The sequence below is a fragment of the Clinocottus analis genome, unplaced genomic scaffold, assembly GCF_023055335.1.
Source record: "Clinocottus analis isolate CAN_PGR_092001 unplaced genomic scaffold, fCliAna1.0.p SCAF_16, whole genome shotgun sequence".
Taxonomy (NCBI): domain Eukaryota; kingdom Metazoa; phylum Chordata; class Actinopteri; order Perciformes; family Cottidae; genus Clinocottus; species Clinocottus analis.
This window is the reverse complement of record NW_027175887.1, coordinates 14,883,222-14,898,159: the sequence shown is the minus strand read 5'-3', so window position 1 is coordinate 14,898,159 and position 14,938 is coordinate 14,883,222. Positions and strand designations below refer to the sequence as shown.

The 14,938-nt window shown below is 41.9% G+C and overlaps 1 protein-coding gene and 1 non-coding gene across 5 annotated transcripts in view; one reads left to right on the top strand and one right to left on the bottom strand.

Moving 5' to 3' along the window:
- axin1 (axin 1) overlaps positions 1-9,758 on the bottom strand; it is a 29,242-nt gene extending 19,484 nt beyond the window's left edge. Inside the window, exons 1-5 of one of the 4 annotated variants that reach the window (XM_068578753.1) lie at positions 9,631-9,758; positions 9,085-9,211; positions 8,529-8,710; positions 7,600-7,980; positions 4,784-4,969 (exon numbers count right to left, since the gene is read on the bottom strand). The gene's annotated coding sequence lies outside the window, so the exon portion shown is untranslated. Of the gene's footprint in view, positions 1-2,243; positions 2,384-4,783; positions 4,970-7,599; positions 7,981-8,528; positions 8,711-9,084; positions 9,212-9,630 lie in introns of those variants that run through there. The other 3 variants (XM_068578754.1, XM_068578755.1, XM_068578756.1) reach the window with 3 other exon arrangements.
- Positions 9,759-12,812: 3,054 nt separating this feature from the next.
- On the top strand, positions 12,813-12,884 carry trnat-cgu (transfer RNA threonine (anticodon CGU)). Its single transcript has one exon. It is a non-coding gene; the product is annotated as a tRNA-Thr (tRNA).
- Positions 12,885-14,938: the final 2,054 nt, after the last annotated feature.

Sequence of the window (14,938 nt, the reverse complement as noted above, 5' to 3'; positions counted from 1 at the left end):
TTTAATCATATGGCCGGTTTCCAGCTCGACATTAAAATTAATGGAAATTCTGCGAAAACGCAGAGCAGTTGTAAATGTGAGAGAGGCGCTACTGTAACGCCAGAGAGTCTCAGAGAGTCTGCACAGTGCTGGTAATGTTTACCGTTTCCACAACGTGACACATTCACGGCAGCTTTCTTGGCGACTACAGTGCTGTGAAATTAAATGTGATATCGGAAATCAAAACAATAGAACAGCTGTGGAAATTAGTGGTGAGATTAACCCCAAAAGAAAACACGGCAGCAGAATTCCATGCACTTGACCTGCAACCACATGTCCTGCGTAACATCTGCAGACCGGAGCAGAAACCGAAAAACCAAAGTCATTCGGGTGTGTAATGTGGTTTGTTGTTCCATAAAGTGGTTTGACGGTCTATTATTGTGCCGTACCGAGTCACATTCAGAGTTATGTGCAAGTGTTGCCGGAATCCAAGCCAAGAGTGGTGGCTTCAGTTCAGTGCCGTCTGGCCCTGAAGGCAGCAAGCTTCTGTATTAGGCAGCAGAATAAATATAGTGTGGCGTTAATGCAGTTTGCAGTAATATTCGGATTCCTGTGCATATAGCATTACTTCACACAGCTACTCCAATTACATTCAAATGAGTAGAAGTGCATGATACTTTTATCGATCCCTGTATTACGTTCACTCCTTGTTTCCTTCCCTCGCCATCACAGCGCGGGGTCAGCTGCAGGGGAGCGGACCTACTGGTTTGAAGGGATTTCATGTCTCCTTCAAGGACACATCCTCGCGTATCGTCCCTGAGCTTTCTTGCTGAGCAGAGACCCAGCAGTGTTAGTGCGTATGTATCTCCACCTCTGCGGACCAGCTGAATGCGGTCCGCAGATTAAGCTTCCCAGATACAGTGTCAGAAACCATTTTATTTCCCCGTATTCAGCCACAGCGTAGAGAGAAAAAGAGCCAATTTTCTCCGTTTAAATTCACAAATCCGTGCAGCAGCGGATACTTCTTGACAGATGAGGAGGGCAGGACAAAACCACAGAGACCAGTAACGGCTCGGACCAATCAAAACCCTCGTTTTTAAATCGCTGTGCACTTGTTAACTCCCAATAATGATTTGGGGGTGGGGGAGTGTTAAATAAATACATAAAGAGATTTATTAAATCATAAAAGCCTGACAGCTAGATTTACTCCCAACTGTGATTTCAAAAGAAATATTTTTTTAATGGTTGCCATCACGTTCCCTTCAGGGCACACCCACTCTCTTGTCTTTTCCAATACAGAATCCACTCATTCTCCTGATTGAACAAAGACAGGGGAGACTAAATTGGCCACAGTGCCTTCATCTTCATCTTCATCACCATCTCGGCGGCGCAGTCTTGAAGTGTGAGCGCCACGTGCTGTGTGCTTAAGGCCAGGTGTGCTGGACAGACAAATAACAACAAATTATGGCTGATTTTATACAACACACACACACACACACACACACACACACACACACACACACACACACACACACACACACACACACACACACACACAGCTCATGTAGCAGGTAGCACCTGTATGGAATGACGCCTCGGCGGCACGAGACGAGCTTGGTCGGCGCGTTCAAAGAGACACGTAAACGGGTCCGCGCGCACAGGTGTATGTGTGTGTTTGCGTGTGTGTATATGTCAGGAATATGCAATATGGTGTCGGCGCGAGCCAGGAGTCCAGGAAATGTCCCGGTTTCCCCCTGAACCGGAGTCCGTCCGTTCCGTTTGAAGTGAGCCTCTCATCACATTCATGTCTTGGCCTCTCCGGAACGAGCAGAACAGCAGCGGCGAGTGGGGGAGGGGAGCCCGAAACAAACTCCGTACACACACGTACACACACGGGTACACACACACACACACACACACACACTGAGCCAGGCCTTTCAGCAGCCGACCGACAAGTGCACAACTTTGTCACACTATTCACCTATTAATATCTGCACTGTCTCCGCTAACAGCTGCTAAACTAAACGGACAACAGGGCGACCGCAAACATTTCCCCAGACCGTCAGAGGACGCGGGGAGGGAATCCCGCAACCAACTGCCGAACACATTCACGAGCCGCAAAGCGATGGCACATATCTCTCTCTCTCTCTCTCCCTCTCTCTCCCCCTCCACTGACTACCGCAACCCCAATCTGTGAGCTGAAGGAGGAGGAGGAGGGAAGAAGAAGAAGGAGAAGAAGAAGAAAAAAGTGACATGTACTTAACCGGTGAAAATCGTCTGGCTGCTTTCGGCTGCATCGGGCGTTTGGACCGGCGCGGGTCACCGCCAGCAGGGTCATGGCGGCGAATTGCAGGACTTTAAAAATAACAAAGACAGCAGTCCGCTCTCCAGCTCTCCATGACTGTCTCTCGCTGTCTGTGCGGAGCTGGAGGCTCGCGCACAGAAGACGCACAGCGCCTCGCCCGTTCACTACACACATTACCACTGTTTGGGTCCGCTACATGTGGGACGCTGATTTATTGTTTTGTGTGTGTCTCCCCTCTCTCTCTCTCTCGCAAGAATTAGAATAGACATCTTGAAAATGAGTTTTGTGGCATTCCCTTTCTTGCTTTGTAGCTCACAATCCACTTAAATATGCCTCAATGTGAACCAATTATGTCCTTATTATCAAAAATAGAAATTGGCAAACCTTTTATTTGTGGAAGAAAACAATACTTGCAATTTAATAATTAATACATGTATCATTGTTAGCATTCACTAATGATCAGAAGTCAGTAATTAAGTATCATTGTATGTAAATTATGCAGATTTTTATAGTAATGTGAAATGTATTTTTAATCATGATCTCCAGCCCACATAAGGGCTTTAGGCCTTTCCAACTTTTGATAATGCATTTCCATAAACGTGGTGGACTTGCAGGACAACATCGATGCAGCAGAGGCAGAGTTGTCCTGATTTTTAATCCCCCAGCAAGCTCCAAAAATGCTGCATCCTACATTTCCCATAATGCAACTGAGCACCTTTTGATTAGATACAAATCATCAAGACTTCAGAAAACTCCCTCTAGAGCCACAGGAGACGTAGTAAAACTGTTCCCAGGCTGGCTGCTCTTTGAGATGGGGAAACTGAATTAATGTGTAAAATACCAGCCCTCCAGAAAGAGCTCCGGGCTTTGGAGCTAATTTCACATCACGGCTAAACGGTGGGATTCTAACTACCGGGTACGTTACATGATGCTATTAACCCCAAACATACTTCTTCCAACAGACGTTCATTGGGAAAGGGACGTCTGTAAACCCATGGAGAATGTTTTAAGGTAAATCAACTTAATACCAACACTCATTAGGTTATAGAAGTTGGAAGCAGCAGATCATTGGGGGGGTTGCGGGTAATAATATTAAAATGGTTTACTGAGAAATTAGCTTTTTTTACTTCCTGCGCCTCTGAGCAACTTTCATAGGAACAACCGGGGCCTCGCCTCCAACCCTGTATGCATTTCTCTTCAGACATCCATTGTAAAGAGTTTTGAGCGCCCCTTTAAAAGCCCCAATGGTCAAATAAGATGCACCTTTTCTATTTGAGCGTTTCAAATGAAATGCAGTTTCAAAGTGGAAAGTGTCCATTTGTTTTTGAAGACTCTGACGTTGCACGGTTGATTTGATCAGTTTAATCAGCTCACCGTGCCACAAGTTCTACCTTGTGCATTCAGTCATAAATTATATCACGAGGACGTTTCACAAGAACAGCTGACAAAGCAGTCAACACAAGCGGTAAACTCAAGGGGGAACTCCATGACACTTGAGTTCATGATATGTTACAGCCGCACATAATGGCCAGCTGGCCACAGATCAAACATCCCGTCTCTACAACGTGCACAATGACGTCGTAAATAACAACCTTTCTTCAAACGATATGCAAGCAGTGGGTTGCGTGGCTGGTGTCCAATACACACATACTACAATGACCTCAAACGCCATATTTACAGGTGACACGGCCACTCAAACACAAACGATTAAGACACATTCAGTGTGACGAGAGTTTGCAGTGGCTTGCAACATTCCTCTGTTTGAGTGGTGTGTTTCTTAGCCCCGTGGAGACATATTTGTCCATCTTTTGGTGTGTTTATGAATAAAAAACCGTCCCAACTCGTGCCCATGCTTTGAAACAGACAGTACAATGCAACAATAGAGTGTTTTAGCAGCAGATGCACTTGATCGTGTCATTACTTGACTCAAGTATAAAAGACCAAAAGGACCAAACGCAGCAATAAAAGGCTGCTGTCAATTTCTATGCTCGCACGCCAGGCAATCAGGCCGTTTTACTGACTCTAAGATGAAAGGATGATGGGACACCATAAAAACATAAACGCATGTGATTATGTAATTACATCAAACCATTTGGGAGCAGGAGAAAGAGCAGGGATATGTATTTCACACCCTGTCTCATCGCATCACATGAATTGCCTGAAAACGGTTTCAAGTGAGCAGCATACACAGGGCTTACGATACTTATGCCAGCGAGATGAAACATGAAAAGGACCCAACGCACTTCAGCTTCCTCGAGGCAAAATTGATTTCGGGCGGCAACAACTGAAGCGTCCTGATACTCAAACGCGAGCATCGATTATTTTCTCCCAGCATCTCGTGTGTTTTCTATTGTCGTTGTTGTTTCCAAGAGTATTTCAACAGGTCAGAGTTCTTCCACTCGAGGATCTCGACGGGCGTTTCCGGACCTCGCGATGAAGATATATGACGGCGCTTCGACCACATGAAGAAAGAGAAACATGCTGACTTGCATGTCCTACCTTGAGTTTGATTGTCTTCCTCACTCGTCCGCCGGCGGTACATCCATTTACTGAGCGTTCCATTGCACGGTTATTTAACACACGGGGCTGCAGTGACGGACGCGTCCCCCTCATCACCTCGACACCAGAAGGCCTGGCCGAAGCAGAAAGTCGCCATGACAGTTTGTCTTTGCCATCCATCTGACCCTGAAGAACAAGAAGAAGGTGGTTAATAAGTCTGCTTTATACACAGCAGACAAAAATAATATTGAGGCGCTACTGTATTTTATTCCTGCAATGTTAAAGACAGTTCTTCTGCATAGAATTAAGTTTGAAAATGAAATGAAAAGTCTGTCATGATACTAGTAACTTAGAGCACACTCCCACACTTTATTCACTATCACCTGCTAAGGCTGCATCTTCTACTGAAAGGCTTTCTGAATATAATGATTTACTGGGTTGAAAATGTTCCCTTTATTCTATCTCCTTTTAAAAAAAATTTTAATCCCCTTTTTGCAGCCGCTTGCGACACAAATCAAGACAGAATCCAACCAGGAACAACGCTCAGGATGGTTTTATTGCATGACAGTAAGTCTTCTGTTCAACCACACCGAGCAGGCACAAAGGTCCAGTGGAGGTTTACACAGCACGCTCTCTCTAATCCACCTCAGCTTTTATGAAAGGCAGTACTGATGAGGAGGAGGAATAAGGGAATCAAACACATGAATGCGTGCTACAGACATCTTGCGTGGGTCGTCAGATCAGCCCCTCCACCAGCAGCTACAGATTTTCATTAATCAAAAGAAGAGGATGAGAACTCAAACTTTAAAAACACAACAGACAGATGGGTGTGGCTCAAAAGGTCTGATGTGACAACAGAGTCAACCCTGAACAGGTTCAAGAGCACATAGACTAAGTGAAGCAGACATGTATGTATCTATGTAGGATATTGTTTATCTCTTCTCTTCTTTATTGTGTCTTATTGGCTTATTCCTTTTTAAAGCTCTCTTTTGGCGCATTTGAGCTTTTTTCCTCATCAACCAGGAGGGAATGGTATCGATAGGTCATTGTAGGTCTTGGACATGGCAAACATTTCACATCTCTGATCTGCCAGGTTTATCAACAGCTGCGAGAACACAGACTCGAGTAACAAAAGCAGCTCTGACAGTGCGTTGATCCATTCTATAAAGCTTTATGAGCACCCTGATAACTAAGGGAAAAAGCACAAGGTAACCAAACCAAACGGTTTTCTTCCCCTTGTATCACTATATGCAATGATAACGCATTTCTACTTCTACAGGCGTTCTATTTGAGAAGTGTCGAAAAACATTTGTACAGAAAACGGCAGGAATAAAAAGGTTGGAGCGATGCAAGAGAAAGCGGTCGTGTGACCAGAAAGCCCTTGAAAGGGGGCCGGGAGAGGAAGGTGAGGAGGGTGAAGGAAAAATACTCTTCTCTTCCTCACAAACTACAAACAAGAAGCCCTTGAGCAACCGGCCCGTGTGGAGCTGCTCAGCAGACGAGAGGAACAAAAGAAGACATTTCAGGTCTGTGACTGTGTGAACCAGACCTGGCTGTTTGTTCAATCAGCTGAGCAGACGTCAAACTGGTATTTTCTGTCCAAAATTGTTGAAAAAAATGTTGTTAAGAAGCTTTCAATGAGAGTTATGTGTTCATTTCTGATGACAGAATAATGCTAATTCTGGAGCTTGTCAAACAAGTTATTATTATAATCACGACTCCTAAAGAAAGATGTTTAAATGATTTCAGTTTCTTATTATTAGGAATTACACTGAATGCTCAAACATCCCACTGCAGTTAAGTGTTACCAGAGGACAACTTCATGTTTCCCAATTCAGTCCTTTCAGTTGTCTTTTGTTCCACCTGTCAGTGTGGATTTAGACTCCCTAGTAGGCCTTGGCTGAAATAGGCTTATCTCTCCTGAAGACTGTCTGATGAACAAAAGCCCATTAAGATGTGTCAATGAATGCTCCCATTCTGAGTGCACACAATAGAGATTTTTTTGAGTTTTTTTTCTTCTTCAAATTGGCTTCAAAGAATTCAATAAAAGTAAAGAAGAACAAAAGAAACAACAAGCACGACGAGACATCTTTTAAAGCCCAGAAAACTAAAAATGGAACACGTACACTTTATTGTATGGACTACATTAAAAGACACTCGCAACCGTTGATATGAGTGACCGAGTTTATACAGATGAAGAGGGTTTTAATCAAAATATGTCAGGCATATTAAAGTTATCCGCTGTCTGTTTTAAGTTCTGAAATGAAAGAGTAATATCAAAAGACTTTCCAGAAAATGTATTCTGGAGTCCTGCTGATGTCCTTTGTCCTGTCTGAATATATCATGACTAACAAGCCTTGGAGTGGATTAGGCACAGAGGATTGAGCAATTTTCAGATTTGAGTTTATTTTGCTGGATATTATAGCTCACAGTGCGCCATATTCCCACAAGAAGGGGAAGAAAATCTTATTAAAAAGGCCCATATATCCTATAATGACATAATACAAAGGCATACATCTGTAAGCCATGTACCAAATGGCGAAAGAGCAATTGCCAGACATCTGCTGGCTTGAATAAAAATTCAAATTAATTTAAGCGTTCGGTCTATCGGGGTCTTCGGTCGTCTGGTCATGGGATGCACATTCACTGGTCAGATCAAATGATGCGCTTCGGTTTTGATGAGAGGGAGAACACAACAAAACCAGTATGGCACTGACATGAAAAAACGATAACAGACGGAGCGATAAACAACACAATGGAAAGTTACTGGTAGCCGTGGTTTTTCATCCTCAGAGATTCAAAAGCAGACATCATACCTGCTGGTTTACCTCACTGTGTGCTTCTTGGTTTTGTTGTGTTGGATCGCAGACTACTCCCACCGCTTTTCTATGGATCGAGGATCGTCCTTCGTAGTCTGCAGTAAAGACTGCCGCCATCTTTAATCACAACAGAGTCCATCTGTCGATGGTTCTTCCCTTTCTAGCCTCTCTTTCTCTGTTCCAGTCTCTCTGTTCCAGCCCTCTCTGTTTGTTGTGGGGGGTTCTTATTTTCCATCCGACATCAAACCACCATATCGACAGGCTCACGGGCCGCCCAGTAGGGGGGCAGCTTGAACATGCTGCATTGGCTGTTGTCCTTTTCCAAGCCGCAGATTAACTGACCACATTTATTTTTTTTCTCAGAAGGATACAGATAGCCTGCAAAAAAAAATATTTCAGCTCTCAGGGCCTTTGATTTCAACAAGCCTAGTCTCAAAGCTCCTCCATGATTGTCCCTGAACGCATCTTTTCCTCAGATGTTCTGATTGATGGGATTCGGGGGGCTCTCTTTGATGACAGGCCACATCTGTCGAACTATTTTCAAATTGGTATATTAATTTACGACAGATGCGGATCATTTAAAGCTACTGATTCGCCTTTTTTTTCACCCATCTTATGCAATGTAAAAACAACACCTTCTTTTAAACAATGCCGAGCTGGAAATCTTTGATCTCACCAATTGAAACTAACTGTGAGCCACGCAGCCTTGGACTACCTTTATAAGTATAAGCAGACCGCCGGTCTGCATTCATCCAAATAATGCATTTCATTTAAAGTGACACTTGCTTTTTGTTCCTCCTGGTCCCTCTTTACGTTCAAAGCCGGAATACAAAAGCGTATCTTGTTTACTGTCACTGTTTTGTTCCGCCAAACTCTTTCATGGAACAATAAGAGGAGTTGAATTTCAAAATGGTAGATGCTCTCACCTTCCTCTCCTGCTGTGTGGCTCGTCGGATCTTGTTTCTGTGGTCCGCCATGACTGGGCGCAGTCCCCTGCCTGCCACTCTGCAAGACTTTCTCCTACTCATGAACCTGTTTCTGATTCTTACTTGTGTGTTGCTGAAAGATGAGCATCTTTACTTTATATTGCAGCTTCAGCCGTGCGACCCTATTGGAGGAAACAAGGACCAGATGATTGTCTGCACAATCGTATTGTAGCTATGGTAACAGACCCAACAGGCATCAGTGATGTGCACCTAATTGCTCCGTATACATTAAGCAGTAGAAAGAAAAAGAGAAACATAGATTAAGCCGGGCTTAGACGTTGCACATTTTAAACCCAAAGGATTTCCAATAAACTGCTTCACTTTGTGATATTTTATGAAAACAAACATTTATCTGCTGCTTGAAGTTTTGTAAATAGCCCAGTGAATAAGGAGATGAATGCAAAGAACAGGGGGAGAAAGATGGATGAAAAGAAATGTTGGCGAAAGGGGGGAGAGATCATATTGCTTTTGTTATGTCGCTTCATCAGCTGCTTACCTTTCAACTGGATTTCACACTTGCATGTCTGGTGGAAGCCCGGGTCAGACCCTCCTCACAATGACCAATTCTCTCCTCGGGCGGCACCAGCAAAGACCCTCTGTGTTTGGAAGCCACTTGCATTTGTCTGGATTGCGATGCATTTAAACACATTTTAATTTGTCGGCACACAATGATGCAGTTTCAAAAGACTAGCGAGAATGGGATCATAAGACATCATGAAGACAAAGGGATGAGCTCCTCAAAACATCTTATAACTTACAACAACAAAAACTATGGATACCTGATATACACATATATTATACATACATATGAATAAGGAAATGTGTGTACTGCACAGTATGATAATACATATTTCTAACCATTTCTTTAAAAGTATATTTAAAAGTTATTTTAGTTGATAAATCCTTCATTTTAGTAAAAATAGTGGGTTTAGGAATGTGTACAGTAAATTAGCTAGAAAACATTCCACAGACATAAATCCATTTTATTTAAATAATTCCCAACAAGATAAGTAAGATGGTAAGATGGTGTGTTAATCTTTACCTCAGGCTCATCCCAAAAAATAATGGTTAAGCTTCTTCCAACGCCAACATGTTTAGCAAACATGTCAAAGTGAAGTTTAGCTGACAGAAGCGTTCTCTTTCTTAGCACTTAGAGCTAGTTTTCTTGAGAAACAACGGTCTTCTAACTTTCTAAAATAGTCAATAATAGTTTTTAATTTGCTTCTATGGAAGTCGCTGGTGTTGTCTGGTGTAATTCCGGCTGTTTAGAGGAAGAACAGGTGGGTGATGTAGCTAGATACTGTAATGGTCAGCTAGCCGAACTAGTTAGCGAGCTAACGTTAGCTACAAGGCAGACTTATCGGTACAAAGTGCCTTGACCACTGTACACGTCGAAGGCTATATACACACACACACACACACACACACACACATATATATATATATATATATATATATATATATATATATATATATATATATATATATATATATATATATATATATATATATACTAAAGGAATTGTTAAACATTTTGGGGAATAATGGTGCACGTATTCGCTTCCTTGCCGAGAGACGATTGAAAGCTAACGTTGTGACGTCACTAGTGAAAAGACCGGAAACAGTTGGTAACGTTTACGGTTCGCCTCTGTCCAGGTGAAGCTTCACAACATCTTTACCAGCAACCCTAAAACCAACTAACATTTTATATCTCATTTATTCAATTCGCAAAAAAAAACCTGAGTTTAAAATCGCCGATTCACGGGTTTTCTAAGTGATTATGTGCCGCATTTTTTCGTCCATAGTTGCAACCAATAATTTCTGCAATTTTTTATGAAAGTATTAAAGAATGCAATTCTATTAGGCAGCAATTAAAACGCTTTAGTGGATTTAGAGCGATTTTAATGGGAGGTAAAATGTTACAGAGCAGATAAGGGGAGCTGCTGGTGTTATGAGGTGCTATGTGATCATTTCCTCATTAGCTGACATTTTACTATTTGTAACGCCTTCCATCGTGTTTTAGCATATTTAACACCCATTCATCATATTCACTCAAGGTAACAGCGCAAACAAGTGTAGATAAACATGAAGCTATGAGAAGACTTGCTAGATAAGTGCATTGTGTTATTTCCTTTTTGCTGGTCAGTTATGAGAATCCAAACATTGAACATGTACTCGAGTCACATTTTTGTTTACATGAGAAAAGAGCAAGCAAAAAGAAGAAAAAAAACGTGTCTGTTGAACAAATATATATTCTCACACCTTCCGGGCACAGGGGTATTCCTGCACAAGCACAGAGAAATAAGATGATTTTTCAAAGCAATAGACCGATAAATAATTAAATAGATTGCTACAGTAATGCTTCGTACCCTCTTAGGGAGTGGGCTGCTTGGTGTGAACACAAAATGCCCCAGATCCATGTAATCTCTGACTGGAACATATTGTATCTCCCAGTTTGTGATGTGGAAGAGGTTTGTGATTAAAAAAGAAAAAAGAAAGCAGAGCTTGTAAAATAAATACTTTCATGTGACATTTTGAAATAAACAATAAACAAGCATCATTAGCTATTTCCAATCACTCAGATCCACTCAAGACTATCCTGTTGTATCACTGATATAACTTACGGTTACATTTTGCTCGATAAAGCTTCGTCTCAAGGGCAGGAAGAGCCTCAATAATAGAGAAAAATAAATATTAATTCCCTAAAAGGATTACAACAGTCAGCATTCACACTTTCCTACCAAAACCTTTAGGACTTGAGGAGGATAGAGCATGTATCAGCAAATCATCATCGCTGTGAAATATTATTTTGGGTAAAAAGTTTCGAACAGATGGAACAATAAGCACGGCTGAACTTTGAGAGAAACTGTCACATTTTAAGGTGCTCTGAATTAATTTCAACCTGTGCTGTTTATTCAGGAGAAGCCGCCGTCTTTCTGTCTGTGTGCTGACGACTTGCTGTAAACAGGTCAAGGTGAACGCTCCACATCTGTGATTTTCTCTGCTAACTCATTCCCAATGGAAATGAGTCTTATTCATTTTTCAAACAGCCTCTAGGATATCTGATCCAAAAAAAAAAAACAGCCCCTCAGGCAAGCATTCATCTTTGATGTTTTGAAAAGAGAGACAGTGAAAAGCTGCAGTCTGGCTTCATGCATATTGTATTGCTCAGAGACAAATTACAAGCAACCTACTGGTTCTCATAGTTATTAGCTATGCAAGCTCATTCTTGGTCTGTTCAATGCTGATTCAGAACAAAATACCTTGACAGTACTGCATATTTACATTTAGTTTGAGTATGAACGGTTCCTGGAGAAGATTCCTGGTGATAATGGTGACCTCTTGACCTTTTCTCTCGCACCACTGTGAGACTTAAATATCCCTTTGACAAAACCATGACATGCATGTATTGTTTTGTGCTTGTAGTCATATATTACGGAGGTATCCCAACAACGGATGGTATCAAGTCCTGTGATATTCTCATCCTCTATCAGCGTTGTGCACGACATGATGAAATGTATTGGGTGGATTGTCGTGAATTTTAACTCCCATGGAGATGAACTCTTGACCGAAATCTCAACGTTGCACATTTTCTTTTTTTCCATTTTTACATCCGGATATTAGATGACCGCAATGTGGAATTTGCTGAGCATAAGCTACACTGGCGTTTCCTTTTTCTTTTTTATCAACTTCAGGACTAAGATTTTAATAATAAGATGATAAGAATTCTGTTCATCCGATCCTACATACCCTTTGGTTTTGCTGTTGGTGTAATCATTACAGCTTGTAGGAAGCATTGCCTACACCGGTTAGTTTCTCAATTAGTGAATTGGAGGTCACTTCTGTTCATGAAAGTTAAACAAAAGCACGAAGAGTGAAGACTGTGAAGAGTGAGCTCTCACCTTCTTTGTGCTTCTTTGGCGTGAACGCCCGGAAGCAGAAGAGCAGAGACCTCTGGTTGCTGAAATCTGGTTAAGATAGAGCCACGCTGCTCCCACATGGAAGATAACAGCCCTCTCTTGTGGTGGAATCACAGTAATACATCTAAAGCGCAACAGTGAGCGTATTTCTGCAGCACATACGGTTCACGTGCATGTTCGTGGGCAGAAAGCGAGTCTGAAGTATGTAAAGGCGAACGGCTGCATCCGCCACATACATAACATTAGACACGCGCCACGTGATCGGTGGATTTACAAAAGAGATTGGGGCGGTGGAGTCAGCGCAGGCGCGGTGGCCAAGTGGTAAGGCGTCGGTCTCGTAAACCGAAGATCGCGGGTTCGAACCCCGTCCGTGCCTTTTGTACAAGCTATGGCAGACTGTTGAATTGCAGTTTCATATAGAACACGTTGTACAGCTGTGTGGTTTGTTAAAGGTTGAACCGTATACATAGTTAATCTACTGCATTCAGATCACTGTCATCTCTCACCAACACAGTCTCACTTCTAAATCTGAAATAAAGCTCACATTAAACATTTTATACTGTAATTTTTGTTCTATTTCATATTATGTCTCTTGACTTTTGCGGTCTTTCCTGTTATGCACCAAATCACAAACACAAATTCTTTGTTTGTGCAAACCCACAAAATAAAAATCACTGATTTATGAATTTGTGCTTAAATTTAAAACAAACAAAAAAATCTATTTAGTACATTTCAAGTGTGCCTTTTACCTTGTTAATGTGTGTATTAATGGATAATGCTTAAAATGTAATACAACGATAAGTTAAAGGGCAAACTGAAACAGTATCCTGCATCATCCAACAGTTTATGTGTGCACTTTCTAGAATGCCATGTAATTTAATGTTGTTTTTTTTTCATATTATGTTGTTATAAATTCACTATAATCATGCCTACTCAGCTGACACTAATCAGTCTGGTACAGTTTCCCAGGCAACGCTCCATGTTGCAGCATCAATGATTCATATCTGGTCCGCGCTGCAGCGTGGATCATCACGTTCCATCTGTCTTTGTAAACAGACGCTGGAAAGAAACAACTGGAAGCTGCTGCTGCTGCTGCTGCTGCTGCTGCTGCTGCTGCTGCTGCTGTGGGGGTTTTAGATAAAAACCTTAGTCAGCACGCAGCATCCACTCATTCACTGGTGGATTATGTCCAACCTCCAATCACTGTTACAGGAAGTGCTGCATTTGGCACACAAATCACTACCTTTGTGAAAAGGATCCAGATGTCAAAATTGCTGGTTCTGTTAAGTGAATTCAGCGTTGTGGTGCAAAAGACTGTTGTCCTTCATGACACCATGAGCAGCTCTAACCACAAACCCAGTTTTTGTACATTAGCACAAATAAATTACTCATATGCATCGTGCAGTCAAGGCCTTGTTGACGTATAATGAGCAGCTCATTTCCATGATTATGTGTGTGTGATTTCTCGTGAATATTGAGAGAATTAATGTACTGTTTTTGTATTCCTCAGGAGGATTAGCTGCCCTTAAGCTTTATAGATGACTTCATGTCGACCAGTTGGTCCAGGAGAGTTTAACGGAGAGGACCACGTCATCTCAAAAGACCCTTCCCTAGTAGATGTATAGCTACGTACGCATGTGACACAGTTGTGGAAATGAGTGTGTTGCACAACATTTCCTCCAATAACATCAGGAAAGCAATTATCAGGACCCTTCTAAATAGTCTTGCTTTTCACAGCTTCTATTTAAACTCCCGATATAGAAACAGAAATACGAGTCTGCATTCCTTACGTTTTAATGATCAAACTCTTTGCAGCCTTTTCCGTGTGTTTTTTTGTGGCTGAGGTGGGGGCTGCGGGTCCTCTGGTTGAATCTATCTCTTTCTCCGAGCTGGTTAAAAAAAAGAGCAGGATGCGAGCTGCCCTTCCAATTAGGAAAAACAACACACTGCAGGAAATGTGCCGCCCTCAGCAAAACAACATCTACCTGGAAAGATGGAGCTAATTGGCCAGATGGTGTCACTGCAAGCAAAAGTTTAAACTTTGTCAACTTAGTCTCCATTCTCAAAATATTTGACTCACAAAATATTCCTCATACTTTTTCCTAATTTTCTGGCTTCTTCCTTTTTGTAACTTCAGCTCCCTGGTGGAATCATAAGGTAATATATACATGATGCCCACACCATTAAAACAACATTGTACGTCAGCTTTAATACCTATAGATCACTTATATTGCATGTAAATGAGCTGCTGCGCTGTGTATATATTTAATGCAGCATATTTGTTACTGTTCTTACACTTTTGATACCAATTAGAGTGATGTGTTCAAGTACATGCCGTCCTCCTGCAATATTAATGGAATAAAATTGCATTATAAGTCGTATCTGCATTTCCTTTAACGGTTGGAGAAGTTGGATGGCAACACAGAGAGA